Here is a 26,510-nt window from a genome sequence, read left to right on the forward strand (position 1 = left end):
AGCAAAGCCTCTTCAACTCCATCCTCTTAACTCTTGGGATGCAGCTGATAAAGAAGCATTCATGCTTTTTTTAATTTTATTTTATTGGACTGAAACACATGAATCCAGCAAGGTGAACATTTTGCTGTTTTAGGAATTCTTTTTCCAAACTTCTCTTACTTGCCCCTAACTCAGACGTACTTGGATTTCAAATGTGAACAACAGCCTAGTGGAATTCACTGTTTTTTTTTTTTTTTAAACAAATGGTTGTTAAAGAACATCTGGTTACAGTTAATAAAGTTCCTTGTGTATGTGTGTGACTGTGTGCCATATGTCTCCAGTTGTAAAGGTTCATTTCATTGCCAGATTTAGATCTTCTTATTGCAAAGTGGGGAAAACTACTAGACCATTCAGGTTAGACCTAAAGCAAATCCCTTATGATTATACAGGGGAAGTGAGAAATAGATTTAAGAGACTAGATCAGATAGACAGAGTGCCTGATGAACTATGGATGGAGGTTCATGACATTGTACAGGAGACAGGGATCAAGACCATCCCTGTGGAAAAGAAATGGAAAAAAGCAAAATGGCTGTCTGAGGAGGCCTTAAAATAGCTGTGAAAAGAAGAGAAGTGAAAAGCAAAGAATAAAAGGAAAGATATAAGCATCTGAATGCAGAGTTCCAAAGAATAGGAAGGAGAGATAAGAAAGCCTTCCTCAACGATCAGTGCAAAGAAATAGAGGAAAACAACAGACTGGGAAAGACTAGAAATCTCTTCAAGAAAATTAGAGATACCAAGGGAACGTTTCATGCAAAGATGGGCTCAATAAAGGACAGAAATGGTATGGACCTAACAGAAGCAGAAGATATTAAGAAAAGGTGGCAAGAGTACACAGAAAAACTGTACAAAAAAGAGCTTCATGACCCAGAATATCACGATGGTGTGATCACTCACCTAGAGCCAGACATCCTGGAATGTGAAGTCAAGTGGGCCTTAGGATGCATCACTATAAACAAAGCTAGTGGAGGTGATGGAATTCCAGTTGAGCTATTTCAAATCTTGAAAGATGATGCTGTGAAAGTGCTGCACTCAATATGCCAGCAAATTTGGAAAACTCAGCAGTGGCCAAAGGACTCCAAAAGATCAGTTTTCATTCCAGTCCCAAAGAATGCTCAAACTACCGCACAATTGCACTCATCTCACATGCTGGTGAAGTAATGCTCAAAATTCTTCAAGCCAGGCTTCAGCAGTATGTGAACCATGAACTTCCAGATGTTCAAGCTGGTTTTAGAAAAGTCAGAGGAGCCAGAGATCAAATTGCCAACATCCTTTGGATCATTGAAAAAGCAAGAGAGTTCCAGAAAAACATCTATTTCTGCTTTATTGACTATTGCCAAAGCCTTTGACTGTATGGATCACAATAAACTGTGGAAAATTCTGAAAGAGATTGGAATACCAGACCACCTGACCTGCCTCTTGAGAAACCTATATGCAGGTCAGGAAGAAACAGTTAGAAAGGGACATGGAACAACAGACTGGTTCCAAATAGGAAAAGGAGTATGTCAAGGCTGTATATTGTCACCCTGCTTATTTAACTTATATGTAGAGTACATCATGAGAAACGCTGGGCTGGAAGAAGCACAAGCTGGAATGAAGATTGCCAGGAGAAATATCAACAACCTCAGATATTCAGATGACACCACTGTTATGGCAGAAAGCGAAGAAGAACAAAAAGCCTCTTGATGAAAGTGAAAGAGGGGAGTGAAAAAGTTGGCTTAAAGTTCAACATCCAGAAAACAAAGATCATGGCATCTGGTCCTATCACTTCATGGGAAATAGATGGGGAAACAGTGGAAACAGTGTCAGACTTTATTTTTTTGGGGCTCCAAAATCACTGCAGATGGTGATTGCAGCCATGAAATTAAAAGACACTTCCTCCTTGGAAGGAAAGTTATGACCAACCTAGATAGCATATTGAAAAGCAGAGATGTTACCTTGCCAACAAAGGTCCTTGTAGTAAGGCTACGGTTTTTCTAATGGCCATGTATGGATGTGAGAGTTGGACTGTGAAGAAAGCTGAGCGCCAAAGAATTGATGCTTTTGAAGTGTGGTGTTGGAGAAGACTCTTGAGAGTCCCTTGGACTGCAAGGAGATCCAACCAGTCCATCCTAAAGGAGATCAGTCCTGGGTGTTCATTGGAAGGACTGATGCTGAAGCTGAAACTCCAATACTTTGGCCACCTCATGCGAAGGGTTGACTCATTGGAAAAGACCCTAATGCTGGGAGGGACTGGGGGCAGGAGGAGTAGGGGGCGACAGAGGATGAGATGGCTGGATGGCATCACCGACTCGATGGACATGAGTTTGAGTGAACTCCGGGAGTTGGTGATGGACAGGGAGGCCTGGCGTGCTGCGATTCCTGGGGTCACAAAGAGTTGGACACGACTGAGCGACTGAATTGAACTGTTTGCACTGGGGTCTAGAAAAGATTTTGTTAATTACACATTTTAGAGCATGATTAAATGTAGGATAAACTTTTCTATTTTTGACCAAGCAAAAGATGACTGATGTTTCTCCACTCTTCAGAATTAATAGGACAATTACAGTCTAGCAGTTTTCCTTGGCCGATGGGATGAAAGATTTTAAGGACTGATGAGATCTTAATTATTTTATCCAGTTATTTCTGGAAGGGACAAGTAATGTACTTGACATTTTGAGCAGCCAGTTCTTCACTGTTTGTCTGTGTTCTGGACATTGCTAACTGTCCCTCCCTCCCCTACAAAAAATGCCAGTAGTGTTCTCTGAGTTGTGCCAAACTAAATCACCTGCACACCTTTCCAGATGCCCCATGGAGTAATACTACCTTGAGATTGAGAACTACTGCTTTACTTTAAACCCCTCATCTTTCAGAGGAGGAAACCGAGGACCAGAGAGACCTGCATAGAACTATTGACAAAACTGGAATGAAACCCAGCTCCCTTGAATCCTTGCCTAGTGTCCTTTCTTGCACTTTATTTTGAAGGGCTCATTTAAATACTTCATACTGGTACCTTTAGTGGTTTTAGGGATTTTTTTTTTAACTGCTTGTATGGTGTTCTTAGGCATTCATATGGTGAAAGGACAGTAGAGTGGAATTTAATTAAAGAATAGTATGTTGTTGTTCAGTCTCTAAGTTGTGTCTCTGTGACCCCATGTACTGCAGCACACCAGGCCTCCCTGTCTTGCACTGTCTCCCAGAGTTTGCTCAAATTCATGTCCATTGAATCAGTGATGCCATCCAGCAATCTCATCCTCTGTCGTCCCCTTCTCCTTCTGTCTTCAGTCTTTCCCAGCATTAGGGTCTTTACCAATGAGTTGGTGTTCCCATCAGGTGGCCAAAGTATTGGAGCTTCAGCTTCAGCATCAGTCCTTCCAATGAATATTAAGCATTGATTTCCTTTAAGATTGATTGGTTTGATCTCCCTGCACTCCAAGGGACTCTTCTGTGTGGTGCTGCACCACAGTCCATGCAAGGATGGACATGATAAAGGACCGAAATGATTAGGACCTAACAGAAGCAGAAGAGATTAAGAAGAGGTGGCAAGAATACACAGAACTATCCAAAAAAAGATCTTAATGACCTGGATAACTATGATGATGTGGTCATTCACCCAAAGGTAGACATCCTGGAGTGTGAAGTCAAGTGGGCCTTAGGAAGCATTTCTATGCACAAAGCTAGTGGAGGTGATGGAATTCCAGCTGAACTATTTAAAATCCTAAAAGATGAAGCTGTTAAAGAGCTGCATTCAAAATGTCAGCAAATTTGGAAAACTCAGTAGTGGCCACAGGAGTGGAAAATGTCAACTTTCATTCCAGTCCAAAAGAAGGGCAATGCCAAAGAATGTTCAAACTACTGTACAATTGTGTGCATTTCACAGGTAGCAAGGTAATGCTGGAAATCCTTCAAGCTACACTTCAACAGTATGTGAACTGAGAACTTCCAGATATACAAGCTAGCTTTAGAAAAGTCAGAGGAACCAGAGATCAAAGAATAGTATATTCTAATTTTATTCAACCAAGAAATTTTGTGCATGTCTGTTGTGTGACAGTTGGAAAAATGGACCTCTCATAAGCCTCTGCTCTTGACATAATATAAATTTAAATGGATGGTTATATGAAGGAAATTTCCTTAAGCATCTAGAGAGTGATCTGTTTTAAGTTGATATGCAATGAAATGCTTACAATCCATTTACTCCTTTCCTCTATATAGTTCCTTCCCAGTATTCAGTAGGAATCATCATCAGCATTTTTTTTCTTCAGTCACTCCTCCTCCATAAGTTGTAGAATATGTACAGATTTCTCCTCATTTTCTAGTTGTTTTATCCAGATCAGAGTGTAAACTGATCAGGTGCCTGGAAAAGACTGTGACTTCTGGGTCTTGGCTTTGTCACCAGTAAAACTAAGGCAAACGAGAGAAGGAATTGAAAGTATAAGTTGGAGCTGTCTGAGGATCCTTGGGCCTTGTCCCCTTCTGGACAGCCTATTGTTTTTCCATTTGTTTTTTCCTTGCTTTCCATGTTGAGCTTCCCTTTGGAGGACTTTACCCCAACACTTCTGTTTAGTTACTTTTTAATCATGGCAAAACTTTTTCTGAGTGGACTTTTCCAATCTGTAGCTTATCTTTTTAAAAATCCTCTTATAAGGGTCTTTCATAGAACAAAATTTTTTTACTTTTATGGAGTACCATTTATTTAATTTTCTTTATAAATCATGCTTATGGAGTCATGTGTAAGATGTCACATAACCCTATGTCATTAAGATGTTTTCTTTTTTGTAGAAGTTTTAAAATTTTAGGTTTTATATTTAGATATATGATATATTTTGAGTTTATTTTTATATAAGGTTGTTGTTGTTCAGTTTCTCAGTTGTGTCTGACTCTTGGCGACCCCATGGACTGCAACACACCAGGCCTCCCTGTCCTTCACTATCTCCTGGAGTTTGCTCAAATTCATGTGCGTTGAGTCAATGATACCATCCAACTATCTCATTCTCTATTTTCTCCTTCTCCTCCTGCCTTAAGTCTTTCCCAACATTAGGGTCTTTTCCAATGAGTTAGTTGTTCACTTCAGGTGGCCAAAGTATTGGAGTTTCAGCTTCAGCATCAGTCCTTCCAGTGAATGTTCATGGTTGATTTCCTTTAGGATTGACTGGTTTGATCTCCTTGCTGTCCAAGGGACTTTCAAAGAGTCTTCTCCAGCACCACAGTTTGAAGGCATCACTTCTTTGGCTCAGCTTTTTTTATTGTCCAGCTCTCACATCTGTACATGACTACTGGAAAACCATAGCTTTGACCACATGGATCTTTGTAGGCAAGCTAATGTCTCTGCTTTTTAATATGCTGTCTAGGTTTGTCATCGTTTTTCTTCCAAGGAACAAGCATCTTTTATTTTCATGACTTCAGTCACCATCTGCAGTGATTTTGGAGTCCAAGAAAATAAAGTCTGTCACTGTTTCCGTTTTTTCCCCATTCATTTGCCATGAAGTGATGGGACTGGATGCCATGATCTTAGTTTTTTGAATGTTGAGTTTTAAGTCAGATTTTCCACTCTCCTCTTTCACCTTCATCAAGAGGGTCTTTCCTTTTTACTTTCTGCCAAAAGAGTGATGTTCTCTGCATATCTGAAGTACAAGGTACAAGGTTTAAGTTGAGCTTTTTAAAAAATTTATTTGGGCTTTTTTGACCTATGGATGTCCAATTGTTCCACACTATTTTTTGAAAATCTCTGCCACTTCTTAACTGTAATATCTTGGGAAATGACTTAACCTCTCATGGATTCAATTTTCTCAAAACTGGGGATACTAATAGGTCCTACCTCCTAAGGTTGAAGTGAGGATTTTAGACTATATCTAGTGCACAGTAGATAGTTGTAGCCATTATGTTTATTTTATAGAATTTTAAAATTTGAGATTTTACTTTATGATTTATAAAATTTGAGAACGTATGATACATTATTCCTTTTAATCCCTTCCAAGGGTGTTAGGGTGTATAGATAAGTGCTGAGGTGGGGTTCTGATGGATTCTACTGAGATGATGACTGAAATCATTTATAATCAGGAAGTGATAGCAGTTTCTAATTGGGAAGGGAGCTGAGTCCAAGGCCAGTTCAGTAAGGCAAGAGTGTGTAGCCAAAAACAGGAAATGAAAAGTGAATTCAGATGCTGTGGAAGTCAAGAAGAATTCAAGAAATTCTTCCTCATTAAATAGGTGAAGGCAAAAGAGTTTTGGACCTCAAGTATGACCAAAGCAGGATATTGAGGTATATGGAGTACTTGCCTCATAGCTTTGTTTAATGTGTTGGCCTTGGTGTTTCACTTTAGGATGGATTTCACTAACTGTGTATGAAGTGTTTTGCTCTCTGTTCTCCAAACAGATCTAGTCCAAGACTGTTTTGCTGTGAGCACTGTTGTTTTGGTGCCAATAGCTTGGGGATGTGCCAGGTTCCCTTTGGCTAGTCTTTCTAAAACATACTGCTCAGGAGAGTTGAAAAGGGTGAAGAACCCTCTCAGGAAGCTGATTATGCCTGTGGTAGGTCTTCATCTGGGAGCCATTTCACAAGCTGGATACCACTGCCATTTTGTTGTTCCTTACTATGCTCTCTGGCATTTCATGCTGTTTCAGCTCCCCTGGAAGTCTCCTTAGCCTCCCTGAGAAAGAGCTAGCATCTTCAATGTGTGTGTGTGTGTATTTTACTTCCTTTATGGTCAATTTTATGAGCTCCTTAGGTGAATTAATCTTTTGTGACAAGCATGTGCAAGATACCTTAAAAGGTATCTTGTGCTCTTAAATGGAAAAGTTGTAGTTACAACCAGTCTAATCAGAGATCCTTATCAGGCTGGTCAAGTGTAAAGTTTTACCGTTTGGAGTGTTGTCATTGGAAACTTAGAATCCTGTTGAAATTGCCTGAGCTGCAGGATATGACAAAACATGTATGTTTTATTGCACAGTGCTGAAAAGCAACTTAATGTTGTAATTTAGGTATAAATCTTCAAGATAATAATGGCACTTGACTTCAACTCTTTGTAGTTTAGAAAGCCCTGTGCTATTCTTTATTTAATTTGATTCTTACAAAAGTATGAGAGAGAGATTACAGGGATTATTATTTATATTTTACAGATACAGTGCTGTCAATGTGTTCCAACTGGCAGGGCCTGGGATATCATCCATGGTGGTCAGGAGCACAGGCTCTGAGGCAGATTGTTTACTCAAAACTTTATTTTCAATTTTGAACATGTGTACAATTCAGTGGCATTAATTGCACTTGACTTGTTGTATAACTATCACCTGTTTCCAATTTTTTCATCACCTCAAACAGAAAGTCTGTAAGCATTAAATAACTTCCTATTGCTTTCTTCCCTCAGCCAGTAATAACCTCTGATCTACTTACTGTCTGTATGAATTTTCCTGTTCCAGATATTTCCTATAAGTGGAATCATATGCTATTTATATTTTTAATCTGGTTTATTTCACTTAGCATAATGTTTTTAGGGTTCATCCATTTTGTAGCACATACCTTCTTATTGCCAAATAATGGATATTTTATACACACATACTCACACACCACATTGTCTATTTATTCATTTATTGATAGGCATTTCACATACTGGCTATTGTGAATGAATAGTGCTGTTATAAACATCCATGTACAAGTTTTTATTTGAATATGTTTTAAGTCCCTTTGGGTATATACCTAGGAGTATATTTGCTGGGTCATATGATAATTCTATGTATTGCTTTTCTGAGGAAGTTTTGAACTGTTTTCTAAGCAGCTGTAACATTTTACATCCCCCAGCAATGTATATGGTTTCCAACTTCTCAATATTCTCACCAACACTTATTATTTATTTTATAATTATTGCATCAGTTATGAAGGGGTTATATTTTTATAGTTTTAATTTCAATTTCCTTAATGATTAAAAATGAGTGTTTTTTCATGTTTATTGGCCATTTGTATATCTTTTTTGGAGAAATGTCTATTCAAGTCCTTTGCCCATTTTATTGCAAAATTGAGTTATTTACCTATTTGTTATTGAGTTGTAGGAGTTCTCTATGTATTCTGGATATTAACTCTTACCAGAAACATGATTTCCAAATATTTTTTCCCATTCTGTAGGGGACGTAGTGTACCTATATCCACTCTTTTTTAGATTTCCTTCCTATTTAGGTCACCACAGAGCATTGAGGAGAGTTCCCTGTGCTTAACAGTAGGTTCTTATTAGTTATCTATTTTGTATATAGTTGATGATGGACGGGGATGCCTGACATGCTGCAGTTCATGGGGTCGCAAGGAGTTGGACACGACTGAGCGACTGAACTGAACTGAACTGAACTGAGTGTATATATGTCAGTCCCAATCTCCCAGTCCATCCCACCCTCTTTATCGTCTTGTTAACTATAAGTTTTTCTCCATCTGTGACTCTATTTCTGCTTTGCAAATAACTTCATCTATACTACTTTTCTACATCCCATATATAAGCAATATTAAATGATGTTTGTCTTTCTCTTTCTAACTTAACCTCACTTTGATGATGTCTAGGTCCAGTCATGTTGCTGCAAATGGCATTATTCCATCCCTTGTTATGGCTGAGTAATATTCCATTGTATATGTGTACCACATCTTCTTTATCCATTCCTCTGCTAATGGATATTTAGGTTGCTTCCATGTCCTGGCTATTGTAAATAGAACTGTAGTGTACATCAGGGTCCATGCATTCTTTCAAATGATGGTTTTCTTTGGGTATATGCCCAGGAGTGGGATTCTTGGACCATATGGTGGCTCTATTTTAGTTTCTTAAGGAACCTCCATAGTATTTTCCTTTTTTTTTTAAACTTTACATAATTGTATTAGTTTTGCCAAATATCATAATGAATCCACCACAGGTATACATGTGTTCCCCATCCTGAACCCTCCTCCCTCCTCCCTCCCCATACCATCCCTCTGGGTCGTCCCAGTGCACTAGGCCCGAGCATCCAGTATCGTGCATCGAACCTGGACTGGCGTCTCGTTTCATACATGATATTTTACATGTTTCAATGCCATTCTCCCAAATCTTCCCTCCCTCTCCCTCTCCCACAGAGTCCATAAGACTGTTCTATACATCAGTGTCTCTTTTGCTGTCTCGTACACAGGGTTATTGTTACCATCTTTCTAAATTCCATATATATGCATTAGTATACTGTATTGGTGTTTTTCCTTCTGGCTTACTTCACTCTGTATAATAGGCTCCAGTTTCATCCACCTCGTTAGGACTGCTTCAAATGTATTCTTTTTAATGGCTGAGTAATACTCCATTGTGTATATGTACCACAGCTTTCTTATCCATTCATCTGCTGATGGACATCTAGGTTGCTTCCATGTCCTGGCTATTATAAACAGTGCTGCAATGAACATTGGGGTACACGTGTCTCTTTCCCTTCTGGTTTCCTCAGTGTGTATGCCCAGCAGTGGGATTGCTGGATCATAAGGCAGTTCTATTTCCAGTTTTTTAAGGAATCTCCACACTGTTCTCCATAGTGGCTGTACTAGGTTGCATTCCCACCAACAGTGTAAGAGGGTTCCCTTTTCTCCACACCCTCTCCAGCATTTATTACTTGTAGACTTTTGGATAGCAGCCATTCTGACTGGTGTGAAATGGTACCTCATAGTGGTTTTGATTTGCATTTCTCTGATAATGAGTGATGTTGAGCATCTTTTCATGTGTTTGTTAGCCATCTGTATGTCTTCTTTGCAGAAATGTCTATTTAGTTCTTTGGCCCATTTTTTGATTGGGTCATTTATTTTTCTGGAGTTGAGCTGTAGGAGTTGCTTGTATATTTTTGAGATTAGTTGTTTGTCAGTTGCTTCATTTGGTATTATTTTCTCCCATTCTGAAGGCTGTCTTTTCATCTTGCTAATAGTTTCCTTTGATGTGCAGAAGCTTTTAAGGTTAATTAGGTCCCATTTGTTTATTTTTGCTTTTATTTCCAATATTCTGGGAGGTGGGTCATAGAGGATCCTGCTGTGATGTATGTCAGAGAGTGTTTTGCCTATGTTCTCCTCTAGGAGTTTTATAGTTTCTGGTCTCACGTTTAGATCTTTAATCCATTTTGAGTTTATTTTTGTGTATGGTGTTAGAAAGTGTTCTAGTTTCATTCTTTTACAAGTGGTTGACCAGATTTCCCAGCACCACTTGTTAAAGAGATTGTCTTTAATCCATTGTATATTCTTGCCTCCTTTGTCAAAGATAAGGTGTCCATATGTGCGTGGATTTATCTCTGGGCTTTCTATTTTGTTCCATTGATCAATATTTCTGTCTTTGTGCCAGTACCATACTGTCTTGATGACTGTGGCTTTGTAGTAGAGCCTGAAGTCAGGCAGGTTGATTCCTCCAGTTCCATTCTTCTTTCTCAAGATTGCTTTGGCTATTCGAGGTTTTTTGTATTTCCATACAAATTGTGAAATTATTTGTTCTAGCTCTGTGAAGAATACTGTTGGTAGCTTGATAGGGATTGCATTGAATCTGTAAATTGCTTTGGGTAGTATACTCATTTTCACTATATTGATTCTTCCAATCCATGAACATGGTATATTTCTCCATCTATTAGGGTCCTCTTTGATTTCTTTCACCAGTGTTTTATAGTTTTCTATATATAGGTCTTTAGTTTCTTTAGGTAGATATATTCCTAAGTATTTTATTCTTTCCGTTGCAATGGTGAATGGAATTGTTTCCTTAATTTCTCTTTCTGTTTTCTCACACATAGTATTTTCCATAGTGGCACTTACCAATTTATATTACCATCAACAGTGTAGGAGAGTTCCCTTTTCTCCATACCCTCTCCTGCATTTATCATTTGTAGATTTTTCATTGATGACCATTCTGATTTGTGTGAAGTGATACCTCATTGTAGTTTTGATTTGCATTACACTAATAGTAATGTTGATCATCTTTTCATGCATTTTTTTTTTTTTTTTGCCATCTGTATCTTCTTTGGAGAAATGTCTATTTAGGTCTACTGCTCTTGTTTTTTATTGGGTTGTTTGTTTTTTATATTGAGCTGCATGAGATGTTTAATCCCTTGTAAGCTGTTTCATTTGCAAATATTTTTTCCCATTCTGAGGGTTATCTTTTTGTTTTGCTTATGGTTTCCTTTGCTGTGCAAAAGCTTTTAAGTCCCATTTATTTTTGTTTTTATTTTCAGTACTCTAGGCAGTGGGTCAGAAAAGATTTCACTGTGATTTATGTCAAAGACTGTTCTGCCTATTTTTTCCCCTAAGAGTCTTATAGTATCTGGTCTTACATTTAGGTTTTCAATCCACTTTGAGTTTATTTTTGCATACAGTATTAAGGAGTGTTCTAATTTTCTTCTTTTACACATAGCTGTCCAGTTTTCCCAGCATCACTTATTGAAGAGATTGTCCTTTCTTCCATTGTATATTTTTGCCTCCTTTGTCATAGATTAGGAAGCCATGGTGCTTTAGTTTATCTCTGAACTTTCTATCCTGTTGCACTGATCTATATTTCTGTTTTTATGCCAGTGCCATACTGTTTTGATTACCAAAGCTTTATATTGTGAAGTCAGATAGCCTGATTCCTCCAGCTCTGTTTTTCATTCTCAAGATTGCTTTGGATTTTGGGGGTCTTTTGTGTTTCCATATGAATCATAAAAGTTTTTGTTCTAATTGTGTGAGAAATGCCATTGATAATTTGATAGAAATTGCATTGAATCTGTAGATTGTTTTGGTGTAGTATAATCATTTTCACAATATTGATTCTTCCAATCCAAGAACGTGGTATATCTCTCCATCTGTTTGTGTCATCTTTGATTCCTTTGATCAGTATCCCATATTAATAGTTTACTGAGCACAGGTCTTTTATCTTTTTAGGTAGATTTATTCTTAGGTGTTATATTCTTTCTGATGTGATTGTAAATGGAATTGTTTTTAAATTTCTCTTTCTGATCTTTCATTGTTAGTGTACAGGAATGCAATAGATTTTTATATATTAATTTTGTATCCAGCAACTTTATAAAATTTATTGATGAGCTCTAGTAGTTTTCTGGTGGTATCTTTAGGATTTTCTGTGTAAAAGTTATTTCATCTGCAAACACTGACAGTTTTACTTCTCTTCCAATTTGGATTCCTTTTAGAGGATTCTTTCAGCTCTTCACCGTTGAGTATGATGTTAGCTGTAGATTTGTCATATACATCCTGTATTTTTATGTTAAGGTTACTTTCCTTTAAGCTTACTTTTGAAGACTTTTTTTTTTTTTTTAAATCATAAGTAGGTGTTGAATTTTGTCAAAAACTTTTTCTGCATTTATTGAAATGATCATACAGTTTTTAATCTTCAATTTGGTAATGTCATGTATCACATTGATTGGGCTTCCTCAGTGGCTCAGTGGTAAAGAATCTTCCTGCAATGCAGGAGCCGCAGGAGAAGAGGGTTTGATCTGCGTCATGAAGATCTCCTGGAGGAGGTCATGGCAATCCACTCCAGTATTCTTGCCGAGAGAATCCCATGGACAGAGGAGCCTGACAGGTTACAGTCCATGCAGTCACAAAGAGATGGACATGACTGAGCGACCCAGCACAGCAAAGCACCCACAGTATAAATTGTAGACCTGGTGATATTATTTCTTTGCATAGAGGTTAAAGCCTGTGAGAAATGCATGCAGAGCAAATTAGTGGGCTCTGCTGATTATCTAGTTTCTATTAAATAGGGATGTGACTTGGAGATGGCTTTTTTTTTTTTTTTTCATTTCGTTGATCACATTCATTCAGTTTCCTTAATCACCGTTTTATAGTTTTCAGTGTACAGGATTTTCACCTCCTTGGTTAAATTTATTCTGAGGGATTTCTTTTTGACACAATTTTAAACAGACTTTTTTTTTTTTTTACTTTCGGATGCATCATTGTTATTGTAAATAAATGCAAGAGATCTCTGTATATTAATCTTACATCTGCTACCTTGCTGAATTCATTAATTAGTTCTAATAGTTTTTGTGTGAAGTCTGTAGGATTCCCTGTATCATGCCATCTGCAAATAAGGACAATTTTACCTCTTCCATTCCATGTGAATGCTTTTTATATCTTCTTGCCTGATTGCTGTGGCTAGGACTTCCAACAGTACATTAAAGGAAAATGGTGAGAGTGGGCATCCTTCCTTGTATTGTTCCTGAATTAAATGGGAAGGCTTTCAGCTTTTCATTAAGTATTATGTTGGCTGTGGGTTTGTCATAAATGGCTTTTATTATGTTTAGGTATATTCCCTCTATGCCCACTTTAGTGACAGGTTTTTATGATGAATAGCTGTTGAATTTTATCAAATGCTTTTTCTGAGTCTATTGAGATGATAATATGGTTTTTGTCCTTTCCTTTGTTAATGTGATGCATCACACTGATTGATTTGTGTATGTTGAATTGTTCTTGCAACACTGAAATGAATCCAACTTGATCATGATGTATGATCTTTTTTTTTGTACTGCAGGATTTGGTTTGCTAATATGTTGTTGAGGATTTTTGCATCTGTGTTCATCAAAGATGTTGGCCTGAAATTTTCTTTTTTGTAGTGTCTTTGTCTGGTTTTGGTATCAGGATGATGATTCATAGAGTGAACTTGGGAGTGTTTCCTCCTCTTATATCTTTTGGAATAGCCTGAGAAAGATTCGTGTAGGTTCTTTGTATGTTTGGTAGAATTCCCCAGTGAAACTGTCTGGTCCTAGACTTTTGTTTGCGTAGAGCTTTTTATTATTATTATTATAGAGTTTATTTCACTGCTGGTGATCAGTCTGTTCAAATTATATGTTTTTCTTGACTGAATTTTGACAGACCGTATATTTCTAGAAACTTGTCCATTTCTTCTAGGTTGTCCAATTTTTGGCATATAACTGTTCATATTATTTCTTACATGTTTTGTATTTATGTAGGGATAGAACATTTTAAATTGGTGCTTTCCCTTACTTTCTGGAACTATATACAGATAAATTGGAATTTTGTAATTCTCTTTTGAGAGCACTCTTGAATGTACAGTCATTGGAGAGAAGAGAGAAAATAATGCTACTGACTTCCTAGCCTATGTCTTCCCCTTCCTGTGACAGTCATGTAGTTGAAATCTGCTTAAGGGAAACACCAAAAGAATATCTGATAAATAAAGAAGTCATTCAAAGATAATATGTGGGCTAAGAGATTTGAAAATATGGCAGAGGCAATCTTCAATCTTATACCTCAGTAACACTTAGCATGTTAAAGGCTCTTCGTACCATGAAAATATGATTTGGTTATTGTTTGGTTCATAAAAGTTTTTGTAGTTTGAAATTTAAATTTCTTTGTGTGGAATTCAAGGCTTGTCAGTTTTTCTTCTATTTATAATACTTCTTCAGTTTTATTTCCTGTTGCTTCTCCTCATACCCCCTACTTGTCAACTGTGTTCTCAGAATCTTTCTATTTCCCCCCCCAGATTCATTGTCTCTTTATTTGATATTTTTTATGCCTGTAATTTCACTTCCTTTCTCACTTGGGTGAATATCTCTTTATCTTTTTTTTTTTTTTTCCTTACCATACATTCCAGGGGTATGTGTGGGGAGCTTTTTTGTTTGTTTTTACGTTTATGCAGTTTATGTTGCTTGACCCATAAGTAACACTTATAAGATTAATAGGGCCATAGTTTTAAAGAGTATTTACATAGCCCCACTGTGCATATGGGCTTCTCAGGTGCCTCAGTGGTAAAGAATCCACCTGCAATGCAGGAGTTGTAGGAGATGCAGATTTCGGTCGCTGGATCAGGAAGATCCTTGGAGGAGGGAATGGCAACCCACTCCAGTATGCTTGCCTGGAGGATCCCATGGGCAGAGGAACCTGGTGGGCTACCGTCCGTGGGGTCGTAAAGAGTTGGACACGACTGAAGCCACTTAGCACGCACACATGCACTGTGCATACTGAGCCTTTTTAATATTGAAAAATAAAGAAAAATGAATTTTCCGTCACTAGGAAATATAAATTTGACCATCTAAACTTATAAACCCTGACTAAAATATAAGCGACCATTTCATCCATTCCCTGGTGGCTCAGCCTATAAAGAATCCGCCTGCAACACAGGACACCTGGGTTCGATCCCTGCGTTGGGAAGATCCCCTGGAGAAGGGAAAGGCTACCCACTCTAGTATTCTGGCCTGGAGAATTCCATGGACTGTATAGTCTGTGGGATCGCAAAGAACCGGACATGACTGAGCAACTCATTTTCACTTTCATCCATAAATGCTGTTTTTGGTTCCCTAACAAATCTAGTACTACAGTGTAACAAACATCTTACATTTCAGGGATATAAAAATATCAACTTTAAAATCTGAATTGTATAGTATGTATATTAATATTTGTACTATTAAATTAGGAATACACAGGTCTATGAAATACTGCATTATAAATAGCAATGTTCTTTTTAATCTGTAGTTGGAGCTAATACAATATAATGTTTACTTGGCTAGTGAGGGTTGGGAGGGGATGAGGTGGCTTCACATGATGGGATGCACAGTGTTGGCTGGGTCACATGACTACATGCATGCCACACAACAGGACAAGCCATTAGTACCTGGACCAACCAGGCACAGATGAATGAAAAACTCCATTGCTTTACAAAGGCAGCTCAGATTCTCCATTGTCTGAAATCAACACTCCCATCCAATCACTTCTCAACAGCTTCTTGAGGATCTCTTGAGGGTTGGAGATCACAGCACCTGTGATGTACCCAACAGGCACAAGAGATTCTCTTTATCTTTGAAACTACAGCCAAATATAAATCATTATTTTATGAAGCCTCTCCTATGCCAAAATAGTCGCTCTCTTGTTTGTGTTTTTAGCTCTATACCTGTCACAGTTCCTGACACAAAATAGATGCTGAGTAAATAAACACTTGCAGGAGGTTATTTCTTCTCCCATTATAATAATAATAGTATATATTCACTAAGAAAATTTGAAAAATACAGAGGAGTATAAATAAGAAAGTAACACTCATGGACCATCTCAGTGAAAACCACTTTTTTGACATTTTCCTCCAGTCTTTTTCTCTATGCATATCATATATTTTGTAGACTGTTGGTGATTGATTGTTTTTGTAAATGTTTAATAAACTGCTCCTTTTCTATTCTTTCTTTTCAGTCTCATGTCTCATTATTCCTGTAATAGGTTTCTTGCTCTGGTCCTGTCCATACAGCTATTATGTTTCCTCTCCATCATCCACTTTCACACTTGCTAGTTCCCTTTTCAAAACTTGATTAGATGCTCTTCTCTCTGCCAGCTATGCCCTTCAGTTATAAAACTCCATATAAAACCAACACTCAGAATATGAGTTTTGCATGACTGAGTGCATCTGCTTCTATACTTTGTTTTAATAGACAATACATTTGAAAGTTTAAGTTGGAAAAAATCTTGGGGAAAGTAGTTCTCCCTTGTCATTTTGTATAACTCATATGCCTGGCACATAGTAGATGCTCAGTCAGTGTTACTGCCCTCCCTAATCCTAGCCTCTTGTTCCTGTTAAAGTCACACAACTGGTAATTGGCAGCCTCAGAACTAGATTCCAGGTCTACTGATTCCCAGGCCAATGTGTATTTCTTGACAGGTTACTGTGTTAAAGTGTTGTTTAAGATCTCTTTTATCTCCAAAAGTCATATCTTCTTCCTCACCAAAATTCTTGCAAAATTTGTATTCCTTATATCATAGCTTGACTGATCCACTGACCCAGGTTAGAATGGCTCCTTCCTTTGGAACATACTCAGGCACATCCGGAGAACTTTTTAGCAGAGTTAGTGATAAAATCAATAATTTTGGACTCTTAGTTTTGAATTTAGGCCAATGGACCAACTGGTTTCCCAGAGGAGAGTTCCTAATTTTCTTATAAGGAAATACACATTTGAATATATTCAATGTATTCAAACTCTCTATAGGTGTTAGGAATTTGATTATGGCAGTGTTAATTTAGTTTTCACAAAATCATAGTACGTTAAAGGTGGGAGAAACCTTTGAAGTCATCTCACTGTAGCCCCCTCATTTACTGATGAAGGAAATTGGGTGCAATATTACTTAGCTGTGAATAGCCGAGACAGTATTAGGAGATCAGGCCTCCTGTCATTTGTTCTAAAAGACACTAGAGGATATGCCTAGGTAGGAGCCAGGGGGTAGGTGAAAAAGATGGGCTTTGGGTATGTGTCCTTCCTCTGACATATTATAGCAAGTAGTCAAGTACTTGCTATAAGTCAAGTAGCAAATGTCAAGTGGTCTACAGTTCTTCTGCACTTGCTTCTTATACTCTGGTCCTGTCTTGTATATACATATGAGAGATTATTGAAGGTAGTTAAATAAACTGGATTGTTTTCCCAGAAGAATTATCTGGAATGCAATTGAGATTACATTGCCTGATTTTTTACAATGAACACAATTTGGAATATAATGTTTTGGAGGCTTCTGATTTCCCTTGTAAAAAATAGCAACATTCTAAGCATACAGAGCTTTGGAGAAAACAGTTGGTGTTTGTGGAAAGAGACCTGGCCTGGTATTAATTGTTAGAATACATTAAGCCAGAACTCATTGTGGACTTTTCATAATGTCCTTCTCCTTTTCTCGGCCTAGGTTTCCAACTGTGTAAAATCATAGATTACATTGGTTCCTCTATGGGTCTTCCTGTACTGATATTCTAGGTTCTAGGGGCATTTTTAGCATTCTGCTGAAGCAGCCACTTCTTCAGCCACCTGCTGTATTCCAGGAAGGGTCCCCATTATCTCCTTATTGCCTAATTAGATTGTTTCATGTTATAGACTAATGGATATGTTGTGCTTGTCATTTCTACAGATCTCTTTGTCTTCTCTTGAATCACTGTTGTTTCTTTTCTTGCTCATTTCTCTTTGGACTCTGTTGTACTCCTATTAATAGTGGTTTGTCTTCTTGGTCACCTCTGTTCAGCTCTTCAGTTCTGAGAATTACACCTTTCATTTAGTGCTTAGGGTACTCCACTCCTTTATTGTTTCAGCTGGTTTGGCTCCACCTATAACAGTGTGTGTGTGTTTCAAGGTCATGCAGTTGGCACTTCTGCTAATAATGGTCTCTATAGCTTCTTTATTTTTTCTTTATTTATTATTATTATTTTTTTTACTTTACAATATTGCATTGGTTTTGCCATACATCAACATGCATCCGCCACGGGTGTACACTAAAAGAGGTATTTATTTACTATTAAAATACTCTTGTAATAACAGTAAAAACTAATTTTATGCATAAGGTAAGCTTTAAAAATTTTTATGCACTTATTTTACTCATATGTGTTTATATATTTGTTTTTGAATTCCCCCCTCCCCCAAATAAGTCAGTGCTGCGGCATAAAAATCCTTGAAATAAAGAAGAGGAAAAGAAATCACCTCAGAATGCCACCACTCTAATTTTCTTGTTAATTAATAGCATATTGTTTTATTTATTTCTGATTTTTCCCCTTCCTTTGTTTTATTTTTTAATTAATTATTTTAATTGGAGAATCATTATTTTACAATATTGTAGTGGTTTTTGTCATACATGGACATGAATCAGCCATGGGTACACATCTGTCCCTCCCATCCTGAAACCCACTCCCACCTCCCTCCCCACGCCAACCCTCTAGGTTGTCCCAGAGCACTGGCTTTGGGTGCCCTGCTTCATGCATCAAACTTGAACTGGACTTCTATTTTACATATGGTAATATATATGTTACAATGCTATTCTCTCAAATCATCCCATGCTCACCTTCTCCCACCGAGTTCAAAAGTCTGTTCTTTACTTCTGTGTCTCTTTTGCTGCCTTGCATATAGGACCATTGTTACCATCTTTCTAAATTCCATATATATGTGTTAATAAACTTTGTTGGTGTTTCTCTTTCTGACTTATTTCACTCTGTATAATAGGCTCCAGTTTCATCCACCTCATTAGAACTGATTCAAATGCATTCTTTTTAAGAGCTGAGTAGTATTCCATTGTGTGTATGTACTACAACTGCCATATGACTCAGCAATCCCACTGCTGGGCATAAACATTGAGGAAACCAGAATTGAAAGATACACATGTACCCCAATGTTCGTTGCAGCACTGTTTACAATACCTAGGACATGGAAGCAACCTAGATGTCCATTGGCAAATGAATGGATAAGAAAGTTCTATTTCCAGTTTTTTAAGGAATCTCCACACTGTTCTCCATGTGGCTGTACTAGTTTTCATTCCCACCAACAGTGTAAGAAGGTTCCCTTTTCTTCACACCCTCTCCAGCATTTATTGCTTGTAGACTTTTTGATGCTGGCCATTGTGACTGGTGTGAGATGGTACCTCATTGTGGTTTTGATTTTTCATATGGCAGTTCTATTTCCAGTTTTTTAAGGAATCTCCTTACTGTTCTCCATAGTGGTTGTACTAGTGTGCATTCTCACCAAAACCCTCTCCAGCATTTATTGCTTGTAGACTTTTGGATAGCAGCCATTCTGACTGACATGAAATGGGACCCCATTGTGGTTTTGATTTGCATTTCTCTGATCATGAGTGATGTTGAGCATCTTTTCATGTGTTTGTTAGCCATCTGTATGTCTTCTTTGGAGAAATGTGTGTTTAGTTCTTTGGCCCACTTTTTGATTGGGTTGTTAATTTTTCTGGTATTGAGCTGTATGAGCTGCTTGTATATTTTTGAAATGAGTTCTTTGTCATTTGTTTCATTTGCTATTATTTTCTCCCATTCTCAAGGCTACCTTTTCACCTTGCTTATAGTTTCCTTCCTTGTGCAGAAGCTTTTAAGTTTAATTATGTCCCATTTGTTTATTTTTGTGTTTATTTCCATTACTCTGGGAGGTGGCTCATAGAGGATCTTGCTATGATTTATGTCAGAGGGTATTCTGCATATGTTTTCTTCTAACAGTTTTATAGTTTCTAGTATTACATGTAGATCTGTAATCCATTTTGAGTTTATTTTTGTGTATGGTGTTAGAAAGTGTTCTAATTTCATTCCTTTACACATGATTGACCAGTTTTCCCAGCACCACTTGTTAAAGTGATTGTCTTTTCTCCATTGTATATTTTTGCCTCCTTTGTCAAAGATTAGGTGTCCATCATGCATGAATTTATCTTTGGGATTTCTATTTTGTTCCATTGGTCTATATTTCTGTCTTTGTGCTGGTACCATACTGTCTTGATGAATGTATCTTTGTACTATATTCCAGAGTCAGGAAGCTTGGTTCCTCAAGTTCCATTTTCTTTCTCAAGATTGCTTTGGCTATTCAAGGTTTTTTTGTGTTTCCATATAAACTGTAAAATTATTTGTTGTAGTTTTGTGAAAAAATATTATTGGTAGCTTGATAGCAATTGTGTTGACTCTATAGATTGCTTTGGGTAGTATACTCATTTTCTCTATATTTATTCTTCCAATCCAAGAACATGGTATATTTCTCCATTTATTTGTGTCATCTTTGCTTTCTTGCATCAGTGTTTTATAGTTTTCTATATATAGGTCTTTTGTTTCTGTAGGTAAATTTATTCCTAAGTATTTTATTCTTTTTGTTGCAATGGTGAATGAGATTGTTTCCTTTCTCTTTCTGTTTTTCATTGTTAGTGTATAGGAATGCAAGGGATTCCTGTGTATTTTATATCCTGCACATTTACCATATTCATTGATTAGCTCTAGTAATTTTCTGGTGTCTGTTGGGTTTTCTACGTAGAGGACCATATTATCTGCAAATAGTGACAGTTTTACTTTTTCTTTCAAATCTGAATTTCTTTTATTTGTTTTTCTTCTCTGCTATAGGTAAGACTTCCAAAACTATGTTGAATAGTAGTGGTGAGAGTGGACACCCTTGTTCTTTTCTGATTTTAGAGGAAATGCTTTCCATTTTTTGCCATTGAGGATGAAGTTTGCTGTGGGTCTGTCGTATATTGCTTTTCTTATGTTCTGGTATGTTCCTTCTATGCCTGCTTTCTGGAGAGTTTTTTTTTTTTTTTTGTTAAATCATAAATAGGTGTTGAATTTTGTCAAAGTCTTTCTCTGCATCTATTTTATATATATATATATATATATATATATATATATGTATACACACACACACACACACACATATATATATATATATGTCTGAGGTTTCTAGGATTTTTTTTATTTCCCTTTTGATTTCTTCAGTAAGCTGTTCATTATTTAGAAATGTATTGTTTAATCTCCCCGTGTTTGTGTTTTTTACAATTTTTTCCTTGTAATGAAAATCTAGTCTCTTAACATTGTGGTCAGAAAAGATGCTTGATATGATTTCAATTTTCTTAAATTTACTGAGGTTTGAGTTGTGCCCCAAGATGTGGTCTATCCTGGAGAATGCACTTGAGAAGAGGTGTGGTCTGCATTTGGGTGGAATGTCCTGAAGATGTCAATGAGATCCATCTTGTCTAATATATCATTTAAGACTTGTGTTTCCTTATTAATTTTCTGTTTTGATTATCTGTCCATTGTTGTAAGTGGGGTGTTAAAGTCTCCTACTATTATTGTGTTACTATCAATTTCTCCTTTTATGTCTGTTAGTGTTTGTCTTATGTATTGATGTGCTCCTGATAGCTTACGGTGGACGATGTTGAATTGTGATCTCTGAAGATTTAGTTTCAGGACCAGGGAGCAGGCTTGATCACTCAGGAGCTTTTGTGTAGCAGAGTTTTAATAAAGTTCCACTTTATTTATTTATAATATTTGTAAAAAGAGTTCTGATCATTAGAGTTTGTTTAGTTTTAACAATCTTTGCATGAAGGCAATGATAGATGACATATATAATTATCAAGACAATCATTAAAATTACAGTTCCAGACCCGATGTTGTGAGTTATGCTTTGAAACCATCCATGTGATTCTAGTCCAGATAATTGATAATTGATTAGCTAGTTGTTCAGCTAAAGTTTTCAAATTAGTGAAAGAAGGCAGATTATTAGAAAAGGTTTCAAATATTTCTTTTTATAATAATTGTACATTCAGAGAGACATTATCATGTATGTTTTGTAAATGAAATTTGATTTGTTCCCAGTTATAGGCATTATTATTGAAATGAAAACAGGAGTAACATAAAATTGAGTAAAATTCCAATCACATTTTAACATTACCGGTTTTTGTACATCTGTTAATTGATCTCCAACCCACATGATGGCTGTTTTTAGTTCCTGTACTTCCTCTTGAATATCATCTATCTGAGACTTAGTGGCCCACATAGTATGGGCATCTTTAGTCCAATTTTGAATAAAATTACATGTTTGAATTGAGGTTTTTAAAGCAACACCAGTGACAGCAGCAGTGGTGCAAATAGCTATTGATCTCAAAATGCCAAAAATTAGTTATCCAATGAATTGTTTAGATTGTTGGAGCAATTTAGTAAGTAACTGGGAAGCAAGTCCAGCCATGGGACCTTCTTCCTAGGGCTGTTGGAGATTTTGGTAACCATAGATTATGTTGAAATTTAAGAATCAAAAGGGAGTCATTTCTCAAGGAAATAGAGGAGTTAAGACAAGTATATAATTTACAATTTATGCAAATTACAGAACGTAAAGTCTTATTGAATTGTAAGTTTCTTATAGTTACAACAAAAGGAAGTGGAACACAGGCTTGTATAAAATATGCTTAATTATAACGAAAGAAATAATTGCTATGGCTACGATTAGTCCTTGTGAAATGTCCAGTCCAGTTCCTCGATGCTTTCAGCAAGTTTCCACATGTCCCATTGTTCAGGCCCAATATGTTTATCAGGAATGATTCGAGGATGAGGGGGGGCCACTCCACTGTCAAGCCATCCAAAAGTCCTCTGTCATGGTTATGCTCCATTGTAGTATTAGTAACCTTCTATGTTATTTAAGTTATATAATCATATATAGTGTTATTAATATCATCTGAGCAGTTAGATAACCACATACCATTGGGTCCCCAATCAACAATTGTATGATTAGCCACAAACATTAATTTTCTTGATTTGGCCTGACATTTGTCCCAATGAACAGGAATATATTTAAAGTTCTTATTAGTAAACCTTTTTCATAGTGTTCTTTGTTTTTTCCTTAACTCTTTCCTTAAAGTTTTAGTAGTATAAACATGGTTCATGGACAAAGAAAGGGTAGTAAATAATCCAAGCAGTGTCTGAAAGTCCTCTTTTAGAGGCAGGGCGAAAGCCCAAGTTTGTCGGCTAACATTTATGCATAATTCTGCTGGGCCCATATACAAAGAAAGGACTTCATAACCTAGAGAGATATTAATTAGTTTTTTTTTTTTCTTCTTCAGGATGAGAGGGCCCCTCCAAGTTCCGAGGAGTCATTATGTGTTGAGTCATTATCATATGTGTTGAGTCATTAGTGGCTATAATTAGTCTTTTATCTGTCCATTTTATAACCTACAATAAAAAGGGGGGTTAGGTATATAAGCCTATTAAGTGTGATCAATCAAGTCAGCCTGAGCAGGGGAAGCAAAAGCAAGCAAAGCAAGCATAGCTAAGAAAAATATTTTCAGGATTCCGAGGCATTCCCTGTTGAGAAATCAGATTTTCAGCCTGATTAGTAAGGGTATTTATCTGTCCCCAAGTAGGGAGATCATAAGGTCGGTGACGTCGAGTGCAGCGTTTTTTGGAAATTTTTAAAGTTGCCATGGCTTGTATTGAAGTTCCTTCTTCCTGAGGTTTTTTTCTTTGCATCATCTCTAGTCTGAATGTTGGGGGCCCCCTTAGGTTGAATCTTCTGAAGAGAAAGTCATGAGTTCGTTGGATCCATCTGGAGAAATAGAAGCATATCCCTTTCCCTGTAAGATGAGTTTCTTAGATTTCCATAGATTAGTTAACCTGTCTTGATATCAAATGGGCAAAGGAAGGGAGGTGTCCTTTAATGTTTCAAATTGCTTTTCTGCTTTTGTCAAAATATCTTCTTGTGGTAAGTTTGAAAAATTTAAAACAAATAAAACTATATTAACAATAGTTATAGAAAGAAAGGAAAATGATAATGATGAAAACATTCCTAGGAAATATTTCAGTCCAAAAATATTCATCTAGAGATCTGTTTTGGGATTGGTAGATAATGTCCTCCAAGAGGACATTGAGAAGCTTTTATTTTAAATTGACCTTGACTCTTGACTACTTAAACCTTTCATCTTGAATGTTGTTTCCATGAATTTGTTTATTTCTGTGTCAAAGGTATGAGTCATCGTCTTGTTCAGCCAATGCTATTGTTCTTTTTCATATATGTAAATCAAATAGACCTAATTTTGGTTTTAAGTTAATTTCTTGGTCTTTGGGTATTTTGGGATTGACAACATTGATGTCGTTAGAGATAGGTTTTTTCTGCTTGATATAGTTTATGCCTCATGTTTAACAGATGGGACAGTCAGTGGCTTAAAGCAAGCCTTTGTAGATATATGTACCCATTTAAAAATATTTTTTCATTAGGCCCAGGTATTGGTGGCATAGTCTGTCTAATGCAGAGTTTATCAGTTCCAACCAAGCAACATGTCAGTAAGTTTGCCTTAATTTCCATGAGGTACTATAGTCTTGTTTTCATCACTAACTAACCATGAAAATTTGGCTGTGGTTTTGAAATAATGGGTTGATTTCTTTCTCATTTAGCATATATGTTTTTTCTGATACAAAAAGAAATAGAATATGACTGTGTTTTAAGTGATATGTGTTATTTGGGGCAAAGGATTAGGAGCAAACATTCAAATATTTTTTCTTAAGTGAAATTATTGAAAAGCTGATGCAGAACAACTTGATAAATGAAATGTTGCTCATACCCAAATGTATTTGACCTTGTCCTTGGAAAAGAAATGAAGCCTGGCAGTTGTTGAATCTCTCTGTTCAGTGTGTCAAGGAAGATGATTATACTTTCAAGACAGACCTGAAAAGAAGGTGAATATTTTGCACTTTTGATATTCCTAGGAACAAACAATCTTTTTGGCAAATGGTTTTTATGTTGGCAAATGGTTTTTTTATGTTGTTTTTGTTTTGCATTGTGAAACAAGCATTGAAGTTGATGTTATTTTGTTTTAAGAATCTTACAGATTGGAAATAGAAATAAAGCTATATTAATAATAGTAATAGGCTTAAAGACTATATTGTATTAGAATCTAGTAAAGTCTGTTCTGGATAAGGAAGATTAAAGTGTTCCTGTGTATTTTTCTTTATTTAACTTTCTATTTGTAGTTACAGTGTATAATGTGTTTATTTATGTCTTGTCTTTGTGGATTATAAGGAATATCTGTATTCTGTTTATTAGAGAATAAATGTAAAAATTGTTTGAATTGGCTTAGAAATACAGGTAGGGCCATTGTCTATTTTTATAGAATTAGGTAGTCTCATTATTGTAAAGTAAGCTAATGGGTGGGTTATAACATATTGTGTAGTTTCACCTTGGAGAGGTGTGGTCCATATAAAAGAAGAAGAATTTGTATCAATTGAGACATGTAAGAAGGAAGAGGCATGTTGATGGTATGGCAAAACCAATACAATATTGTAAAGTAAAAAAAAAATATAATAATAATAAAAAAAGAGAGTTCGGGGCAATAAGTTCTATCCATTTGTCATAAAATTTTCTTTCATTTGTCATAAACTCTTATATATTTTTATATTCATCATTTTATTTGCCATTTCTTATATCCTTTTATCAAAAGCATATATCTTACTTTTCTTTAGCAACTATGAAGTGTCTTGTATGTTAGTATTTTATAGATTTGGTGAATATATTTATTATATCATATTATATATTATAATATATATTTATTTTTATATAAATATATATATTTATTAATAGTTTAAAATCTCTTTGGTTTTCCGTCAGAAAAATTTTTTGTAAGAGGAAGTTAACGTTCAGTGATTAATGTTTTAAAATCTTACTTCATTTGGAAATGACCTAGCTATTTAATAAACTTTTATTATTTAGTATAACTCCAGAAACTTAAGTTACCCCAATCCTAAGAGATTATTTTAGATTATAATAATAGATTGTTCTATTGAAAATATAATTATTTTTAATAAAGTTTATTTAAAAGTTTTAATCATATATATATATATATATAAAGTTACCCTTTTGTTGACAAATTTAGTTTATCTTAAACCTAGGCATAATAGTATTATATAATGTTGATGACTTAAGACATGTCTTAATTAGATTAGCAAACAAGTGAATTTCAATAGAGCTCATTAACTTCATATTATTCAAAAACAAAGACATATTTTGAGACATAGACAATATTAGATAGATAGGCATGGTTTTCTTCTTGAAATTTAAAATATATTTTTGTTTTATTTTTTAATTTTAATTTTTATATATATATATATATATTTTTTTTTTTTTGAGTTCCACCAATTCGTTTATGGCTGGAGTCCTAGATAGAGTGGGCTGTGTATCCCAAGGACATGATAAGAGTTAACTTTGTGTTTTTTCTTAGGCCTGTTTTTGTCTTCCAGGCAGAATTGGAGCTCCAAAAAAGTATTTTAAGAAGTTAACCTTTTCCTAACTGCACATGTAAAAAGAAC

The 26,510-nt window shown here is 36.1% G+C and overlaps 1 protein-coding gene across 5 annotated transcripts in view; it reads left to right on the forward strand.

Moving 5' to 3' along the window:
• OPHN1 (oligophrenin 1) overlaps positions 1–26,510 on the forward strand; it is a 635,000-nt gene that overhangs the window by 95,747 nt on the left and 512,743 nt on the right. Inside the window, exon 1 of one of the 5 annotated variants that reach the window (XM_061409854.1) lies at positions 21,257–24,884. The exons of the other annotated variants lie outside the window; for them this stretch is intronic. The gene's annotated coding sequence lies outside the window, so the exon portion shown is untranslated. Of the gene's footprint in view, positions 1–21,256; positions 24,885–26,510 lie in introns of those variants that run through there. 5 annotated transcript variants of the gene reach the window in all.

The sequence above is a fragment of the Bos javanicus genome, chromosome X (assembly GCF_032452875.1).
Source record: "Bos javanicus breed banteng chromosome X, ARS-OSU_banteng_1.0, whole genome shotgun sequence".
NCBI classification, from domain to species: domain Eukaryota; kingdom Metazoa; phylum Chordata; class Mammalia; order Artiodactyla; family Bovidae; genus Bos; species Bos javanicus.